The sequence below is a fragment of the Bidens hawaiensis genome, unplaced genomic scaffold, assembly GCF_021521415.1.
Source record: "Bidens hawaiensis isolate Kalapana, Puna unplaced genomic scaffold, B.hawaiensis_p1.1 tig00050436_1, whole genome shotgun sequence".
NCBI lineage: Eukaryota > Viridiplantae > Streptophyta > Magnoliopsida > Asterales > Asteraceae > Bidens > Bidens hawaiensis.
Genome location: NW_027506149.1, coordinates 20,503 through 39,709, shown reverse-complemented (window position 1 = coordinate 39,709; position 19,207 = coordinate 20,503).

The window sequence follows — 19,207 nt, the reverse complement described above, 5'->3', positions numbered from 1 at the left end:
TCATCACATAACTGATACACATATATGTAAATAAATGAAAATAGCGATTCAGAAATCTTAAAACTTTGATTTTGGAATCTTTTATAGATATTTCTAGAGTAAAGTTAAAATACAAAATACAATAAAAACGAAAAAAATTTGAAATAATTTAATTTATTGATCTTAGATTTGAATGATGAATATTAATTTATGAATAAAAATTGATGAAAATGGTATGAAAATAATAACCCACTTATGATTACGATCTCTCTCCACATGCAAGACATATGCCAACTCCTTCATCATTTTAAAACGTCAATAACTTTTTCATACGACATTTTGTTATAAAATTTTTTATCATAATAATAAGCGTGTTTTTTATCTTTAATATGAATATCATATTTTTATATAAAATAAAAAAAGTTAGTGGTTTTTTTTATATTGTGTTATTTGACTGTCCATTGTGTTTTTTAATTGATTTTTCTATGAATTGTGTTATAGATTTTGGTCATTGTGTTTTTCAATTGATACTCATATTATAAAGATAAAAATTAAAACAAAGATTACATCATTGTGTTTTTATTGTGTTTTAGTCATTGTCCTCAACATTCACTTAAGTTAAGAAATGTAGTATTATGTTCATTGTATATTATATTCAAGTCATTGTGTAATATGTAGATTTCATTGTGTTTTACGTTTCAGGTCATTGTGTTATATGTATTTACCATTGTGTCTTACGTTTTAAGTCATTGTGTTATATGTATTCATTATCGTATTTTACGTTTCAGGTTATTGTGTAATATGTATTCATCATTATGTTTTATGTATTAGATAATTTGTTGGTATTTTTAATTATATTTACATATTATTACACAACGGCGTTATTAGTATTTAAAAAAAACACAATAATAAGTTGAAAGACAATAGCGAAAAAACACATTGACAAACAGAAAGACACAATGACGAAAATGACACAATGGTAAGTAAAAAGACACAATGATGTAATTTTTTTATTTTTTTTATAAAACAAAATCATACTCATATTAAAGATAAAAAAACACTTGTTATAATGGTGAATTTTATTTTAAAAAAAATATTATATGAAAAAGTTATAGGCGTTTAATAATAATGAGGGAATTAACATGTGACTTGCATGTGAAAAGAGAAAATGTGTACTACTCCCTCTTTCCCATTATAAGTGTCCACATTTCTTTTTTTATTTGTCCTAATACAAGTATCCACTTTCAAAATTTATTAGCCAATTTTCAAGTTTACCCTTAAACACACACAACAAACATTAATAAACAATATTGATGGACCCACTTTTCAAAAGCATTATTGTTATTTGGTAAGAAAAAAAGGTAATCATTCAGTCCACCTTAAACTTTGTGTTCTTCAAAATTGGACACTTATAATGGGACGGAGGGAGTATTACTTTTATACATTTTTTTCTTTTGTCCCTACTTGGCACATGTCAATTAATTATGGCTTCTCACAGTTCTAACTTTTGTTGGTCTTTTTAGAATAATTCAACCCTTAAAGTCAATTATTCAAATTATTTAAACTTGAACTGTTGGTCAAAAGAATTATGAACTACTTACCATAAATTTGGGCTTAAATAAGGAAACATTTATTTGCTATTTTTCTTATTTTGACTTTTAATGTAATATCAAAATGTCCTTGGTTATCAATTAAGCACCGAATTCAAGTATTATTTTGACTTTGAAAACATAATTTATTTATTAGCAGCAAACTCATAAATCATCTAACTCAATAAAATTATACACACTAATTCTACGCAACAGAAAGATAATTAATCAAATCAGTTAACATTCCGAACTTGAACATTTGCTGGAACTGATTAAAATGTATCTGTGATAGGACTGTAGAATAAATTCACTACTAACCGAGAATGCCTATGACATATGAGAGGAACATCAACCTTATTCTCATTCATAATCAATTAAATCAAACAAAAACCATAAAGAACATACAAACACTTATCCGTCAACATTCAATGTTCACTGGAATGAATAATTAATCGATTGAAAATTGATCCGTAAAACTTAGTAATACATCAATGGATTAAAATTTATCTTCAATAAGGGGATTAATTCATGGAATCAAAGAGTACTAAAAACTTACCTTAAGGGTTGTTTTTGGGAGCAATCGACACATATTTTGTTTCCGGGTTCCGATTGGAGGTGTCAGAGCCACCGTGATGCCGCCATATCGGAGATCGGGATGTTAGGGATTGGGATATGTGGCAGATCAATTGATATGTGAGGGTTGAAGTGGATGGATCCATTAGAACCCTGAGCAGAATAATCAATGGAGGGAAAACAGTGAGAGAGAGAACGGAGATTAAGGGTTAGTGGACTGGAAGTTATTAATGGGTCAACATATCTATATGAAAACAAACCGAGTTATAAAATTTAAACGGGCGCGCGTGTTTTAGTATATTTAGATATAAATTTAATTTAAATGGATAATATGTGGAAATATATTTATGGAAACTTGATAACATGACAATGAGTTATCATTTAGATGGACACGCTAGGGTTTTTGTTTTTTATATTTTAGAAAACCTGAATAAACCTTCATATATATTCAAATCAAAAGGATAAGGATGAGAATGGGAATGCACAAGGTGTTTATGTCCTAATTTTTATATTATAAATTGATTTCTATGATTTGTTTTCAACAAATATGTTTTAAAAAGTTCACTACATGTTCCCTATTTTAAAATCGATTGCAAATTTAATATGAAAAAAGTTAAAAGCTATTTAATTTGATTGATTTCCTTTCTCCACATACAAGACACATGTCAATTCTTCCATCATTTAAAAACGTCAATAACTTTTTCATACAACATTTTTTTCTAAAAAAAATTCACCATAATAACAAGCGTTTTTCTATCTTTAATATGAGTGTCATATTGTTATATAAAAATAAAAAAAATAATGGGTTATTTTAATTTGTTTTTTTTGTTGTTCATTGTGTCTTTTAATTGAGTTTTTATATGCATTGTGTTATAGATTTTGATCATTGTGTTTTTTAATTGGTACTCATATTAAAGACAAAAATTAAAACAAAGATTACGTCATTGTATCTTTTTGGTCGTCATTATGTTTTAGTCATTTTGTAATACTTTCATTGTCTTTTATTCTAATTGAAATATGACATTCACTTAATATTAGAAAAAAAACATTACGTTCATCGTATATTACGTTCAATTCATTGTGTAATATGTTCTTTCCATTGTGTTTTACGTTTCAAGTCATTGTGTTATATGTATTCACCATTGTGTCTTACATTTTAGGTCATTGTGTTATACGTATTCACCTTTGTGTTTTACGTATTCACCATTGTGTTTTACGTATCAAGTTATTGTGTAACATGTATTCATCATTGTGGTTTATGTATTAGATAATTGGTTGTTATTTTATCATTATTTTTACATATTATTATTACACAACGGTGTTATTATTATTTATAAAAAACATAATGATGAGTTGAAAGACACAATGATGAAAAAAGACACCATGATAAACAAAAAGACACAATGACGTGCGAAAAGATAAAATGACGTAATTTTTTGTTTAAATTTTATATAACAAAATCATACTCATATTAAAGATAAAAAAAACGCTTGTTATTATGATGAATATTTTTTTTTAAAAAAAATATCATACAAAAAAGTTATGGACATTCTAAAATGATGGGGGTATTAACATATGACTTGCATGTAAAGAGAGAAAATATGTACTATTAATTTTATACCATTTTTCTTTTGGTCTCCACTTGACATATGTTAATTATTTATTTCTTTTCACACTTCTCATTTTTGTTAGTATTTATTGAATAATCTGACCCTTAATTGATTACCATAATGTGTTTTATTTTTGTAATATACAAGATCGCTCAAAAACCATCAAACAACATATCATAAATAATTGAAGATATTGTTTCATATATTATTTTGTTAATTGGGTGGTATTAATATAGGTATGTATTTATATATACATTTAGTTTATAGATCACTAGATTTAGAGCCCGTGTAACATATAATGTGATCTAAATAATAAAGTTACAAATAAAGCAATCCATAATGTATATGGAAAAATATATTGCATTGATGCTTTTATCAATACTATGTGTATATAAATTGTTTTATTTATATCACAAAATAATTTTTTTCAAAAGTAAGTGAATTTTATAAAACAAAAATAAAGATGCACGTGCATAAACATACTCGAGAACGCTCCATCTCAATTTCCTTCTCAGTATCATATATGTATAATTAAAAGACTTTTGATTATGAACCAATTTCGGAGAATACTTCTTATACAATAATTGTTTGAACTAAATTATGAAAATTATTTTGATAAGTTTGAGATGGTTTCTCGACTTTGCCATAATAACAACATAAAAATAACACGTTAACCCGAAATCGTGAGTGTTTTGCTTCACTTAGCGTAATTTTGTATGGAATGATTCCATATAACATTACTATTCAAGGAAAAGTCAATATTGACACAAATGTTTCAAATTTGATAAAATTTAGAAGTATTGATAGGCCTGGAGGTGTCATGTCAAAAGTGATCATAATTTTTTCTTAAATTTTACTAGTCATGGGAAATATCATCAATTTGCCAAATCCTGAATATTTTGATTATTTCCAAAAATGTTCTTGAAAATAATCTCGTAACCCAATCACATTTAAAATTCTACTTTTCATTTGTTTTACATATTCAAGTCAAAACTTTAAACACGTAAAAAGTTTGACGATAAATCTATTTGCATTCTCAATTTTTTTTAAAATATTCAGTTTACCCTTTTTTAACCGTAACAACTTTCTAGCAAAATGTAGTTAATTTGTACCAAACAACATATTTACTAACTTTTGACCCGTAACAAACAAATTTAAGTTCTACAATAATCCCGAAACAATCATTGATAAAAAAAATCAAGAAACAATATATGGTAAATTTTAAGTGATTGGTATAAATTATCTTTACGATTTATAACACACACACATAATTAACCGGAAAAGTAAATGAATAAATTTTAAATAATATATTTATAATTTATATGACAATATAAAAAAATAATCAATAGATAAATGGTTTGATTTTAAAAAAATGGATCAACTTGTAAGCGAATATTTATAATGTAATGGTTAAAAATTTGCTTTGGAAAATGAAAGCATATTCTATTTTTTTACAATCTTTAACAATATACATAGTATAATATTTTAATGATAACATTAGAAATTATATTTTTTTCAATCTTTAACAAACACGTTTTGTAGTTTATTCTTAGATTTCACAAAGTATGTTGTGAAATATAATATGTTAATATTTATTTTTATAAAAATGAATAGATATAATATAAATAGAGTTTAAAGAAAAGTAAATAATTTATTCATCTTAGTGTATAAGGAAAGTAAATAATTATTGATTTATTACATATTAGTTTTGGAGGGAAAAATTTGTAAGGATTAACCACAAATCAACACTTGTCCACAGTTCTTTCACTTTATTAGAATATGTAGATTAAATAAATAAGCGTACCTCAACTTCCTTGAAATATAAAACCAATTTTATTCTTTCCTGTTGGTGTTTGTCTATCTACAAATACTATTTTGGGTTTATGAAACGAGTGTTTTTCGAATTTCATTTATCATGAATTGTTATGTTTTTAATGATATAAGTCAAAAATTGCAAATTAGATGAGCTTGTTAATATGCTTCAACTATTTTTATAGAAGTTATATGGTAATCAAAGTGATCGAACCTTTTTACTACAAATACAAAAGGTATATATATACCTTTGATTGTGTAATTGATGAATCGTACATGCTATATGATAGGGTTTTATATATGTGATGATTGTGATAGATAGAGTGAAGATCGGATAATAGGGATAAGATGGAAGAACGATTGTATTAACGAAAACGTAAAAGTTACAAGTTCCGGGCCTAGCCCTATCTCACTGCGTAAGAAGGAGCCCTAGAAATGCCATATTCAACATAAACATATTCTCCTCTCCCTATTAGCTATTAATACCTATTTATAGAATTATAAGTTGCACTAACCCCTCCCAAAATAGACAAATGATATTTAGACTAAAACTAGATCATGATTCCTATCATTACTCCCCCCTTCAAAACAGTTTTGTCCTCAAGACTAGGAACGAACAACTGACTTGATAACCAAGCGGAGGCTTCCCCGAGAGCGTTTTTAGGTGGTCGACCCTGCCCATGCACCATCCACAAATGATAGGATCGAACAATTAACACAATAACAAGATTTGAAGTCTTGTATAACCAATGAATACACAATGGTTCTGTAGTAAAGAAAGTTCCAACATAGGTAAGCGTGCCAAAAGACAGATGTTGTTCAACATGAGTGACCCAAAGCTGAGAATTTTCCTTGATGAAGAGCCCGACAAAATACCTATTGAAATCTCCTTGTTGAAGCGAAGGAAAGAAACCAACATATATGAATGTAAATGGATTGTGAAGAGTGACATTCAGACAAAAGAGCAAAGGTGTTGTACCTCCTTTCTAACTAAGGCGTCTATCGCCAATTTTGAACGTAGACACCACCGTGATCATTGAAAGTTGTGTTTCCAGCGGTGGAGGTTGTTGAAATAGAAAGATAGGGATTAAGAAATCTTTGGAACCACAGAGTCGACCAACAGATTGGATGGTCACTCCCTCAAGTGCAATTGAATTCATTTGCAACCCGGAATCAATAGAGGGAAATACAATTGAAGTAATTGGGATCTGAGCGGCATCCCTAGATCCGGTCTCTCCCTCAGGTAGTGATTTTCCAGCCATATTGAAGCCCAATCTGGCTAACGGGCCTAAATCTGGAGAGTCCTGGCCCACAATAATGTCCTGCTCCTAACTGGGGCCCAAAGCCCATTGAAGATCATCCAATGTGGCCCAACTATTACCTATCAACCCTAACTTGGCCTGGTCAATTGATTTTTTGTCAGATATGGACAAATTATCACCAACGCCAAAAGAATTTGCTTCAGAACGATAGGTTAATGCCTCCAATTGAGCCAACAGAGATGTCGAATTAGGAAAAAAAACCAGACAACAATCCACCGCTAGGTCAAGTTTCGGATTTGAAGACGGATATGGAAGAAGTGATGGAGACGAACCATCATCGAGTCTCGTATCTTGTTGCTTCATCCAGTTGAGAAACACCTTTCGAAACTCCACTGATTCAGCATGTTCCTCTTCTAGTAACTTCAAGGTAGATTTGATTTCGGTGACATCAGTCTGTAATTGTTTGATCTGAAGCTCATGTGCATCCATACAAGCAATAGAACGAGTTTCCATGGTGATTAACAAACAGCAGGTCTAAGGCAGGTCGGACCAATGATAGGGTTTGATATATGTGATTGATAGAGTGAAGATCGGATAATAGGGATAAGATGGAAGAACGATTGTATTAACGAAAACGTAAAGATTACAAGTTCCGGGCCTAGCCCTATCTCACTGCATAAGCAGGAGCCCTGGCAATGCCATATTCAACATAAACATACTATCATCTCCTTATTAGCTATCAATACCTATTTATAGAAATATAAGTTGCACTTTAACCCTTCTCAAAATAGAAAAATGATATTTAGACAAGAACTAGATCATGATTCCTATCAGTATAGCATAAAACTTTATTTATCGTTTGTTATATTTGATAAAAACTATAATGCATACTATGATTATAATTTCTTGTATCACATAATTTGTGTTTTTGATATACGTTCTTTTTAAGATATTATAGTTTATTAAACAAACAACAAAAATCTAAAGTCTCACTTTATTTACCACTATCAAGAAATATTATAATCATATTTGGATTATAGTAAAAGATTTACTTACTTATTTACAATAATATGACACCTGAAGCGTCATTCTACTTAAATCTCATTATTGAAGGCTATAAAATATTAGCGTGATAAATCATACATGACTCATTCATGTAATTACTTCTCAATACTTATTATATGAAGAGAAGATTATTTATGAGGAAAAACTGGATAACACAACTTTTATTTGTCACGCCTCATTTATGTTCCAAATATATCAATATTATCGAAATAATATGAAATGATGATTATAATTATGAGATCGACCATCGAAATTGTAATGATGGTCTAGTGAGATCAACCACTACAAGTGGCAAATAGATTGATCATATATGAGAACAAAATGTGGATATACAAAAGTGAAATCACATGAACGCTTGAAACGATAATATAATGTTCTCTCTTATTTAAATATATGCATTAAATAAGCATAATACATACGATCATAAATCTAATGAAATGACCGGTTAAACCACACCGAGTCAATGATGTGAAAGTTATTGAAGAACCAAAAGATTCTTTCTAATATTTATGCATGTAATATTGCTCTCAAGTTGAATTATATATTTACCAATTGAAAGAAGGTGTGAATCCCTAAATGTTATGGAATTGGAAAATGATACACATATCCTAACATTATACCATTTAGTGTTTTAAAATCGATGCATCGTCTAAATGGTTATAAACTTCACAACTTGAATTTTGTGAAAAATTTGACTTAGCTAATGAGATAGCAGACATATTATAAAAGATTATGATATTTGGTAATAAGGATAAACATAATGATCATTGGAAAAAGTGCTGAAGTTCATAAAGATAATATTCTTACACGAATTGTTTTTGTTGAATACGACCATTCAACGTCTAAATTGGTTGCAAAGGCAATGATCACCAGAGAAAAGGTTCATGTTTGTTTGAGTACATATGATTTTACATGTCTTAAAAGACCAATTCACATCCAGCCAACAAGTTATAACATTTCCTCCCCCATCACAATTGGTTTTTGGTCAGAAACCAACTATTTCTCATCAAATGCTTTTAAATTGTGCAATATATTGTAATTAATCCACCATAAAGCACAAATATGAGACCTCAAAGGAGTTTGGGAATATATATTCAGTATGTATGCATGAGTAAATACTACATCCATTTATGTGAGAGATGTTTACGGCTCATTGTTTTCACTTTACGTGTCCTAAAATTCCTAACTTTATGGGGGAGACGAAAAGCAGCTGGAAAAGAAAATGAGTACAATTATCATTGATCCTCACAGTTAAACATGTGAAAACTTTTAAAAGATAAATCAATTTACAAAATTTATTGAATCACTTACCATACATATTCAATAACCTAAATAGAGTGACTAACTAAGTTACATATACCAACTGCTAATTTTCCAATTAATATTAGTGTCCAGGATAGACAATCACATAATGGTGACGCACACCTAGAGAGTGATTGATCAATTGACTCCAAAAGTACAATTTCCTAAAAAATTCGAGCAAATATTGAAGATGGTCAAGTCGAGGTACAATAAAAAGGTCTTTTGAAATACATTAGACATGATGGTTCTCAATTAACCTCATATATCCTGAAAATAAAGAGCTCTTGCTATATTATAGCATGTCTAGAAATTATGGGATCGAAATAAAGCTAACGTAGTGTGATATACATCTATTTACATCTCGAATCCCTTGTAAAGTTGTGTATATTTAGTGTTTTGGGTTCGGTTTAGTTCGTGTTTTGTTAATCTTTTATGTATTTAAGGTTTTGAGTCAAGTATTTGATATTTATCATGTTTTAAATCTTTTGGTGTCTTGCATGTTAAACTTAATTCTTTCTATCATTTCATGCGAAGTATATGTTTGTTTTGCTCTTCAATGATTATATGGTTTAGATCACTAATGTCTTGTTACGTTTTCATATAGATGGTGGCTTGGTGGTCAAGGAAAAGAAGGCCTAGAAGGTTCTAAGCGTTACTTGGAGTTCAAGGAAAAAGAGTTATCAAGATTTTGCAAGATTTAATAAAATAAAAAGAAAATTCGAAATCCTCCTCCAAGGCAAGCCGCGCCGCGCGACCGGAGAGGCCAAGGCCCGTCGCGCGGTGTCTAGGGGTTCTGTTTAGCATTATTTTGCATTTTTAAGGCCCAACTCGTTATATATATATATATGTGTGTGTGTGTGTGGATGCAAACCTAAACGAACGAACAAGTGGGAGACCGATTTTGAGAAGGATAACCAAGGTTTTCAAGGTGTTTTTGAGGCTAGGAATCAAGGAGGATCATAGAGCTTTTTTACAAGTGTTCAAGGGTCGATTAAGAAGGGTTCTTTCGTTCTTTTTCACTATCCTTGTTCATTATCTTTCATAATGTTTCTCGTTGTTCTTTGTTCTAGGTATTTGTCTTTAATTATGACTATGCTAGGCTAGACTTCATGTCTACCTAGGTTTGATGAACATGTTTTTAACTTGATTCTTGCTTTGGATTAATGTTTTGATTATGGTTTCGTTTTATTAATAGTAAAGACTTGATTTTTGCTTTCATGATGCATATGAGTGTTTATTATCTTGGTTGATTATTAGCTATTGCTTCACATGGATCTTGCTTTCTATTGATTGTGTTCTTTAGATATTAGGGTTCATATTTAATCATTACTTGGTGTTTTGATTATTATGGTTGAATAGGCCTATTAGATCATAGAAGTTTTGTTTATCGTTGATTAGGATTTTGAATGTTTTGCTAAATTCCAATAGCTGTAAGGTGAGGAGTTTTTCATGTGTCTTGGTCAATTGCATGCTAGGATAAATTAGTGACAATATTCTTGCTTATTGTGTTGATCCTTGTTCATGATGTCATGATAAATTTATCAAGTTATCTAGGGTTTAGTGTTTCGTAAGATTGCTTTCCTAAGATACTATTAATTAACCATATTTGATAACTGTGAGGAAATCAATATAACTGATTGCTTAATAATCTAATAATTATTCTTTGGGATTTCGTTTGATTCGGTCAAGGGTCCTTAGGGTTTGTTAGATGAATATGTCTTGAAATAAGTTTCCATATCATGTTATTTGTCCATTGCTTGATGATTGTTGATACATGAGATTCTTACCTAGGTAGATTCCTTCTCTTATTGGTTTCGATCTTGTGTTTGGTTTCTTGTTTCTCGTTTACTTGTTTATTTACTTCTTAGTTTAATATTAGTTTAAAAACCCCCCTTAAAACATTAATAATAAATAGTCGTGTCATAAGTCGAGTCTAATTAGTTAATTTATGTAATTTATAGAGTCCTATGGGTTCGATATTTCGGACTTACTTAGCTTTAATAAAATTGATCGGTTCACTTGCTGGTGTTTTGTGTAGTTGAGTCTTAGGTCTAGTTTTTATTACTTGTTTAATTTAGTTAATATTTAATTACTGTTTTCAGCACATCATAGTGATACTATTATATATATAATTAGTGTTTGAAAGGATGATGAGGATCAAGATTTAAAATCTGCCTACGAATGAAAACATGTGAATGAATGGCCAAAATTGAAAGACGCAAGTATGGCAGAGCAAAACTCTCAAAATAACAAAAAGTTTTTAGGACCACCAGTCCATACAACTGAAGTTGTAAAATATCTTAGATTCAAATGGGTCTTTTATATAAGTTATGAAAATTTAAATAAGTGATATAAGGCAAATATGGTGGCACAAGGATTTTGCAAAGACCCATGATTAGTTATAAGGAGACGCATTCTCAAATGGTGGAATAAATGACTTTCTGATACATAAATAGTCTGGTAATACAAAGAGAGAATTTATATGCGTTTAATAAAAATATTGTGATTTAGTTGTGTAACACCCTACTTTTGATAATAATAAAAGAAATTTCGCTTATTTAATAATGTGTTATTATTTAGACAAATAAACTATTAGAGTGTGGGCTTGGACATTTAAAAGATGAAATAAGAGATGGTGATTAGCCTTAGTTCCATGGCTTAAGGGTATATAAATCCCTTAAACCTCCCTAAAACCCTAAAACCCTCATTCTTATCTTCTAGCCTTCATACACTCTCAAAAACACACACAAACACCCTACTTTATCTCGGACCAAGATCTGAAGGAAAAGACCCGAGCTCGTGAGTGTTAGAGCATCTTGACAAGCAAGACATACACCAAGACTAGATCGTTTTCGTAAAACCGATTCGTCTAAGATACGTTTTATAATAAAAAACTTGTTCTTTAAGCTCGGCTAGTTTAATATTCCTAGATCTACATAAATGATAAAGACGAATCGAAGCAATGATTCTCGTTGAAATTCATTAACATTTGATAGGTTAATTAAACGAATAATGAACCGTTTTGTAACATCCTACTTTCGATGAAAATAAATAAAAGAAATTTCATTTATTTAATAAACGTGTCGTTATCGGTTTGGATAAATGAAATATCTGAGTGTGTGCCTGGACATTAAAAGATGGATTAAGGGATGGTGATGGGTCTTAGGTCCATGGGCTTAAGGGTATATAAACTCTTTAAACCATCCTTAAACCCTAAAACCCTCATTCTTATCTCTAAGCCTCCATACACTCTCAAAAACACATACAAACACTTTCCTTTATCTCGGACTAAGATCCGGAGGAAAAGACCCGAGTTTGTGGGCGTTAGAGCGTCGTGACGAGCAAGACATACACCAAGCTTAGATCGTGTTCGTGAAACCGATTCGTTTAAGGTACGGTCTATAACGAAATTCATCTGGTTCGTTTAGTATACCTAGAGCTATATATAAATGGTAAAAACGAATCAAACGAAACGATTCTCGTTGAAATTCATTAACATCTGGTGGGTTAATTAGTCACATGCTAAGCCATATGTATATATAGATCAAATGCACCATTTAAACACGATGTTTGGATGTTCGGATTATTAGGGTTTGTAGGCGCTAGGTATACGAGTTCAATAATACCAAACTTGTGTTGTTTCATCATGATTTGAAGGCTAATTGCAAATCCGGTATCTGTTGACTGTTTGGTGTTCTTGACGATTTTGACCTTGACATTTTGGGTCAAAGATGGGATAGTTATTGTTGTTCATTTGGTATGTTGAGCGAATCGCGGTTCATTCGTTGAACTGCCATAATGAATGAGCCATATTCGTATGCTCTTGTAACGAATGAGCCACCCATTCATCCTAAAGAAGTCACGAATGACCTTATTCATTCGTCACGTTGAGACAGTGAATCAAGCCATTCGTTATAAGGCACACTCGTGTGTTCTTTGTAATGAATGAACCACCCATTCGTCTCATAGAAAGCACGAATGGCCTTAGTCATTCGTTATGCACTCATTCATCTCAGATCAAGCCATTCATTATAACGAATGGAATCATTCGTAATAACGAATGAGATAGCGAACGGTACTTGTTTAGAATAAATAATACTAAATTATTAAATGAGAATTGGTTTTTGATGAAACTTTAGTATAGGACCTTTAATGGAAATATTTTTTTTCCAAGCTCACCTGGCAGCTCGACCCCAGCCAGGGGCTCTTCCCCTTGGACCCTTCTAGGGGTTGTTGCCCCTAGACCCCGCCACCAAGGGCGCTGCCCCAGACCCCCATTCGTTGAGGGTTATATTAAACTATAAATATGATATAGGTAGGGATAGTTAATTGATACGTGTAATTGTTATACAGTTAGCCACCCCCAGTTAAGGAAAGGAGTTACCATTAACTCTGAAAGGAACCGAGCTCAAGTGAGTTTCTAGTCCCGTTTCCTTGTTATGTTTCCGGGGCTGCGTGGATACTCTATGTGATAGTTAATACACTTACCTTAAGTAGTAAGTGTATGTCTTATGAATGTTATATGTATGTGAAAGGACAAGTGTAAGGATGAAATTATATAATTGTATGAATGTATGGTTGTACGAGTAAGAAGGGAACATACCCTAATAATCTTTGCGAACATAGGGAACAGACCCTAATAATATCTGCGAAGGTTGTAGGGAGAAATGCTCTTTAAAACATATAAATAATTATGTAAGAATGAAAGTATGAAAGAAAGAATGAAAGTATGTATGTATGCAAGTATGAAAGAAAGGTAACAAGTTAAGTACGTAATTTGTATCTTCATATATGTATATATGTAAGTATGTGATCGTATTGTATGTTGCCTGATTAACTAGAACTCACTCAGCATAGCTGACTTTTAGTATGCATGCAGGTGAATTGGCTAAGGCGGCTCGCTTGAATGAAGACACATGACATTGGACTGAAAAGGTTGGCATCTTTAGAAGAATGTTATGATGTTTAAATATGACTTTTTATATTATGTTTAGGACATGATTTTGGTTGTTTTGAAAATTTTTGAGTGATTATGTAATATATGGTTGAATTTTTATATTCCGTGAAAAGTTTAATTAACTCTTATATTTAGAATTGTGTTTATGAGTAAATCCAACACCAAAGTAGGGCACCGGGTCCGAGGCCTTACAAGTTGATATTGAAAGTTTACAAAAAAGTCTCTGAAGGATTTGAATTATCAAATCATGTAAAGTAAGTTCTCGAGAACACAATTGTTGTTGTGTATAAGTTATATTTGAATACGTTACGATTATTGAATATATTGAACATAAATGAAAATCCTGAAGAGTTTCCTAGGGTAGTTGAATACTTGAAAGGTTAACTGATACATTGTACGTTCCCATCCGGATCTACACAGGAGTATCTCGTAACACGAGGGTGCGGAATCCCCACGTAATACGATACGAGTGTAAGATAAGCAATACGTTAAATGAGTATGTAAACACACGAGATAATACTTGAGAACTTGATGTATTTCTATTGCCAACACGTGATGCACAAGATCACCAAAAACACGTTCTGCCAAAAAAACTCACTATGTAAAACCCGAAGTTGAGGTTTATATATACCTCGACAACTTCGCCTAACATGCTAGGCGAAGTTGTCATAACTTCTCTTGGTCCCCAAGTTTGCTTATACATACCAGCGAACTTACATAATCAACAGTATTCGACACGTAACAAACAAATTAAACAATTACAGACACAGACAAAACACAAGATACTGAACTACTGACATTATGCACCAACAGACTCCCCCTTGGCAGTAGCTTCATATCTCTATCTTCATTCTCGTGTCTTGTAATCCCAAAACTTTCATACCACTCGTCTTCAAGCATGAACGCCCTGCCTTACACAGACAGAAACCACCCTCTGGTACTTCTTGGCTTCATCCTTCCACGCAGGAATGTAGAATATCTTCTTATCGTTTAGTACATGCAAATCAGCTTGAGACAAATTCACCAAGTGCATGGGATCATACACTCTGAGAATCTCCTGTTCGTCCTCATCTTCCATAACGGCTTCAGCTGTCTGACAATCAACGTACCACCACTTGAGATCTTTTAACACATCCTTGGGCATCATCTTCATCGGCACCTCTTTTAAACACCGAATCGGCTTGTACTTCATTACCATCCAGGGCTTGCCATCAGCCCGCATTCCCCTATCCTTATCTTCAACTAACCTTCCCTTCTGAGGCTTTAGAAGTTCAAACTTTTTCTCTTTAACAGCTTCCTTCCATACTATCTTTCCAATTATTCTTGCAATATCATCATCACTCCTATTGATCAATCTCAAACGAGCCAAATCTTTCACCTCTCACTCAGGTAAGGTGTTGAGCGATCTCAAAGCCTTCTTAAAATACTGAATTCCATCATAACGCTTAATCGCAAACAACTTCAATTGTTCGTCATACAACCAGCAGATGATACCTTTCTTGGATTCAGCGTACCCCTTGATGTTGTAACTCTTCTTAAACATTGTTGGAATTGCAGGCTTCTTTTTCTTGAAGAACCACTGAGCACAGCCTTCTTTCCATCTCGGCTGTTCTTCCCACTCGGACTCATCTGACACATTTGCATCTTGGCTCACGTTCACCTTGTCAACATTTGGAATATCATGTTCTACACCATCATCAACGATCTCCCCTTCTTCTAAATCACAATCAATCTCTATCTGTTCCCCAATCTTTCCAATCTCATTAGCCGTTAACCCATCATCAGCTGACTCATCATCATCATTTCCTAAAACTTCCTCATCATCTACAACTACCACATTCTCACCACCCGTGCCGCCTGACTGACCAGCAGACTCCCCTTGAGATGTGGAAGTCCCAAGAGTTTGTTCAGTTCTTGGCAACTCACCACCTGCACCTTCCGATGCATTGGGATCATCATCTCTGTCTTGCCTCTTTTTGGTTCTCAACTCATCACCCTTGCAGCTCGTCTCCCCCTGAGATGCTAAGAACTGTTTTAGAGCATCAAATAGTTTACCGTGTTCAACAAGGAGAGACGATTGTAACTGATTCTCTGCCACAAGTCTCTGGATAGCTTGAGTTTGGATGAGATTGATTCTTGACTGTTCAGCAACCACCCGTTCAAGAGCCGCTATCCTCTCAGAATCAGACAAAGTAGCATCAAAATCAAAACGCATGTGAGAAATATCCTGTGCATACGGTGGAGGAATTCCCAAACTAGCTGGTATATCCGATGTAGACTGAATAGTGACCGTGGGTGGTATCGAAACAGACAATCCCGCAGTAGCAACTACCATTGACTCAACAAACCGTGCAACAACCTCCGATGGAGTAAGAGACGGAGGTGGTAAAGAGACAATCTCTGGAGTGGTAAACTGAAACGTGGTTGGAGGAGTACCAAAAGATGACGACATGGTCACCAAGGGAACACTTGAGGTTATCGGCGCTGTGACAGTTGAAGAAGCAGGAACCATAGTCATACCTGATAACGAGGGTGGAGAAAAATGAACAACCCTCGAACTCTCACCAACTCTTGAACTTTCACCAACCCGTGCCTTCTTTGATCTTCGTACCAAATGATACAAATCCTCCTCAAAATCTGATTCACTGTCATCTGAGTCTTTCTTTCTCTTTCCATGAATCCTTTCTTGTCTGGCAAGGATTTGTTGTTCTTCAATGACATCATCAGTGGATGTATCAGAGTCAGTTCACTCAGAGTCCGCCACAGATGTAGCGACCATGGACACATTCACAGCAGACGCCTCAGCTACTGAGGCTTGAACATCAGCAGCTGGATCGATTCGTTCTATGTCAAAGAACCCTTGCCCTCCAAAGGCAACTTCAAGGTCAACCTGTTCTTCCGGAGCTGCAACCGGATCAGCAGTCGATGCTTGCTGTACCATAGGTGGTTCTTGAACCACAGGAGGTGGTTGAGGAACATCGGCTTGTTGCGGTGCCGGATCAAGACATTCATCACCAGGAGGAGCAACATATGCAGGACTCACCAAGTAACCAAACAAGGCAGTGTGCCTTGGACGAAGTTCTGGTTTGCTACGAGCACTCGATAACCTGCATTGCGCAAAAATCCTCTTACTCACACTTTCAACATAACGGATAGGACGTCGTTGAGGCAGAGTAGGAGCTACGTGATTCAGAATCATCTGTAGGAATCTCGGATACATCAAAAATCTTTCCCTAGCAACCGCGCGTCTCTGACGATCAATCTCATAAAAAATCATCTGACTAAAGCTATAATGCTTGTTATAAGTCAACGCGGTCATAGCTGATTGCATTGTTGCACCCATACCATCTGTACCAGCTTTGCGACCGGACATGCATACTATCATCACGTGCATAAGAAACCTCCACTGATCTAACAAAAATCCTTTTTGCATCTGAGAGTCTCTCAAGGGACCAGAATACCCCATACGCAGAAACACACCATTTCTGAAACTAGCCGGAAAGTCTGTGGGATCCTCAGTCGTCTCATTCCCAAACTGTAAGGCTACCCTTATTTGATCTGCCGAGAACTGTACCTCCTGTTCATTAACCGTAGCTCGCATCACTGGCGGGTTGACACGACAATCATACTCAACTGTGTTCCAAAAATCTTCAACGTTCGGTAGTGATATCGGAAGAGTAGTAGTGATTGCATGAAAGATGCGTGAGCGTAAGAGGAACGAAATGATCTCACGGTAATCGTCACTTCCTCGAGCATCTAGATCCAAGGTGATATACATGTTGTGACCCGGAAAGAACTGTCGGTTATTATTACCACCTTCATCACCACCAGCACCACCAGCACCTGCCACAGAAGCCATATCTGCACAACAAACAGGCTAAGTTAGGTTTTTGATTAAACAGGTCATAACTTCGCCATTACCAAGAGCGAAGTTATGATATAACCTTATGAGAAAATTTTAAAAATTCCAACTTCGCCTGAGGAACAGACCAGAACACTTAGGTAATATTTTCATCTACAGGCGAAGTTAGTCATATGGCGAAGTTGAGTACAACTTCGCCTAAACCCTAACTTTGCCTCGTAATCGGCGTATCACGATGACCCATTTGTGGTTTAGTTTTGCCGATTAGAGGATGAAAACATGAAAGAGGTTATTCGATTGATATCCAGAGGACCACATTTGTAACTAAGCACTGTAAAAACAAATTGTTAAACGAGGGTTTAGAGGGTTGTAGCAAGCGAGACCACAAAACGAATCATCGTGACACCGATTATCACCATATAGAACGAATTACGGGTCTCTTGGATCCTGCGAACCTTAATCACAGACAAGAAACAGATTTGAATGAGGGTTGATTAGAGTTTATGTCGACTGTATTAGTTCGTCGAGGGTTATGGGTTGAAAATAGTTTGACAAGTTTGACCACCGAATCCCCTCTTATAGTTAGAAGAAACCCCATAGGCGAAGTTGTGTTAACTTCGCCCAAAATTAACTTCGCCTTTTTCAACCAATTAGTCAACTTCGCCTATTAGCTCGCCAATTAACTTCGCCTATATTAACTTACAAACAGAACCTTATAAAGTTGATCAAAATGCAACACGCTTTTAAAATTCTCCGTTAAAGATTTAAACTTGACGATCAAAGAACCAAGTAACCAAGTTTTAAACCATAAAACAAAATAGGCAACGAAAATTTGAGTAATAAAATAAACGGGATCAAATTTCAGTCTTGACGAGAACCTGCATGTTTTAGAAAAGATCTGAACCGGAATCATACTAATTAAGTGGCTGTCACATAGATCCATGTTCAGCGGTATTATGACATAAAGAAACAGGTTGTAAGCAGGTATAAAACTTAGTATGGTTTTCATCGCTTCTGTGATACGGATTAGGTTCAATTAAGCTCAAAATTTAGATGGACATCACATGAGAGATTGTGATGCCTCCTATCTATTCTCAAAGCATATTTGGCTTTCCCCAAGTCACCCCGAGTTGACTTCGACCCGTAGTGTCTGATTAAACAATGAGCACACATGTATCTTTAGAGTCTTCTTCCCG